The sequence below is a fragment of the Lepidochelys kempii genome, chromosome 3, assembly GCF_965140285.1.
Source record: "Lepidochelys kempii isolate rLepKem1 chromosome 3, rLepKem1.hap1, whole genome shotgun sequence".
In the NCBI taxonomy this organism is placed as follows: domain Eukaryota; kingdom Metazoa; phylum Chordata; order Testudines; family Cheloniidae; genus Lepidochelys; species Lepidochelys kempii.
This window is the reverse complement of record NC_136382.1, coordinates 212,333,252-212,336,062: the sequence shown is the minus strand read 5'-3', so window position 1 is coordinate 212,336,062 and position 2,811 is coordinate 212,333,252.

Here is a 2,811-nt window from a genome sequence, read left to right as displayed (position 1 = left end):
AGGAACTATGCAATTCAGCATAAACATAAACTTCAATGGTAACTGGACTTTCCACACTCTTCCACTATTTGTAAAACAAGAAGCCATGAGTCTTCAGAAATACTGCAGCACAACAGCTAACCCACAGCACTGGAAGGTACTCTGTTCCTTTCCTCCTTTCACAACACTCTGATTTGCAGCATAACCTCCAGGCTTGATGAATACAACAAACCAGGCCCTGGGCTCTAAAAATTAATTATGAAAAAAAGCACTAGTTGGTTCAGAATGTAACAGCCCGCCAGCTTAACAGTATCAGCACATGGCCTTTTGTGCCATTAGTCCCTAAGGAATGTAGACTTAAACATTTACCTTCAAAACCTGCCACCACAGTCGTCTACACAGTCTGAGCCAACAATCTCGCTGTCCACAGGCATTACATCCCACAATGGTTATATTCCTCAAAGCGTGCGTCTGGTCCATGCTATACAAGCATGCATAGCTCTGTACTCTGTGTGTGTGTGTTGCATGCTATGCACGTGTATATTGCTGTATCACATGTGTGGTGCATGCTAGACGTATGCATAGCTTGATACTGTGTGTTGCATGCTACACACGTGTGCCTTTTTCTCTTGGGGTTATGATGCACACTATACACAGGTGCAAATCGTTCTACTGTGCATGTGTACATGGTGCAGGCTATACACATGTGCCTGCGTGTGTGCTACCTTCTACATGCATGCGTATCTCTAGGCATTGACGGCTGTTGTATGGCTCCGCTAGGAAGGAAGCTTTCGTGAGCTACAGCTCACAGCTTATGCTCAAATAAATTGGTCCGTCTTTAAGGTGCGACAAGTACTCCTTTTCTTTTTGTGAATACAGACTAACACGGCTGCTACTCTGAAACCTGTCATCTCCCGTCAGCTGTTGCAGCCCCACGGCAGATGTCTGTGGTGTCCCTGCTCTGCCCAGTGCACCAGGGAGTTGTGGCTCCAGCTTGCTGCCGGGCACCCAACGCCCCGGACCTCCTGCACTCCAATCCACTGTCAGTCCTCACCAGGAGCCCCCATTCTTAATCCCATCCATCTCCACCCGCTTCCACCCCCGTCTCCACCAGTTCCCCCAGTCGCAGAACCAGGTCAAGTTGAGCACTTACCGAGGCAAACAAACTTCCAGTCACTGTTCCCAGTGGGACCTTATTAGAGCTCTTGCCAGGCAACTTCCGGTCACTGTTCCCAGTGGGACACTATTAGAGAACTTCCCTGCAACTTCCGGTCACTGTTCCCAGTGGGACACTATTAGCGCTCTTGCCGGAAACTTCCGGTCACTGTTCCCAATGGGACACACACTACTAGCGCACTTGCCAGCAACTTCCGGTCACTGTTCCCAGTGGGACACTATTAGCGCTCTTGCCGGAAACTTCCGGTCACTGTTCCCAATGGGACACACACTACTAGCGCACTTGCCAGCAACTTCCGGTCACTGTTCCCAGTGGGACACTATTAGCGCTCTTGCCGGAAACTTCCGGTCACTGTTCCCAATGGGACACACACTACTAGCGCACTTGCCGGCAACTTCCGGTCACTGTTCCCAGTGGGACACTATTAGCGCTCTTGCCGGCAACTTCCGGTCACTGTTCCCAATGGGACACACACTACTAGCGCACTTGCCGGAAACTTTCGGTCACTGTTCCCAGGGGACACTATTAGAGTGCTTGCCTGGCAACTTCCGGTCACTGTTCCCAGTGGGACCTTATTAGAGCACCTACCAGGTCAACTTCACTTGTGGTCATTAGAGGAGGAATTGGAGTCACCGTGAGAGGCTGCGACTTGGGAGTGCCGCCATTAACCAAGGTCGGAGGAGCAAGCGGCGCCGCCCTGATGCTGCTTATTGCACCGTGACGGCTACGTGAGAACAGATTAAGGTGCGGCGCCGCGCCGCGCAGGGCCCGATATCTCATGGCAGTTCGAGTGGCGAGGCTCAATGCGTCATGAAAATTGCTGTCTCATCCCCCCATTGCATCACGGGAGTTGTAGTCCCCACCTTATGCCCGCCTGGTTCTTTCCAGCTTTGGTTTCAGGTTATTTGGAGTTTTGCAGGCTCCAGCCAGCGGGACAGAGTCGCTCCCCGGAGTGTCGCCTCAGCAGTTCCCTGGTAACGTTACCATGTGACCATCTGGCTTTACGGCTGTTCTCTGCATGTGTCCCAGGGTCTGGGGACAGTCCTGGGTCCAGAAACACCCAGCAATTGCATGTGTGCATAGAGCACTGTGCACAGTGTTTGCAGGACCAGGGCCAAACCCTTTACTGGTCCAGTAGACTAAAGAACAGATTCTGTCTATAGATCAGAGCTTTTTGGAATCACTGAACAGAAAGTCTGCACTACAAACAAGTTTTGCAGTAAATATTAATTAGTATTTGAAGCTTCTAACTGCACCATGACAAATAGCCTTCCAGGGCATCTGTGTGAGAACTGGAGTGGTGTGTTATCATCATCGGAATTGCTTGATTAGCTCCTAAGCAAGGCTCTCAACAAATTCAAAGGAATGTTGTCATCCCCACATTACAGATGAGGAAACAGGCACAGGATTTTTCCCTATAACCATTTTCTAATACGTGGTGTGTGCAATGGAGGCTTTATGGAGTAGACAACTATTTCACTGCCTCATCCTGTTTACCTTTTTAGTTCAGTAGCCTTATCCCAATGGCAAGGCTTACAAATACTATGTAAGGACATAAAAATCACTTATTTCATAGTAAATATGTAAACAAGCAACCAAAAATCCTTATGAATTAGGATAATAATGTGGAAAGTAAGACTTGACATTAAAGTGAA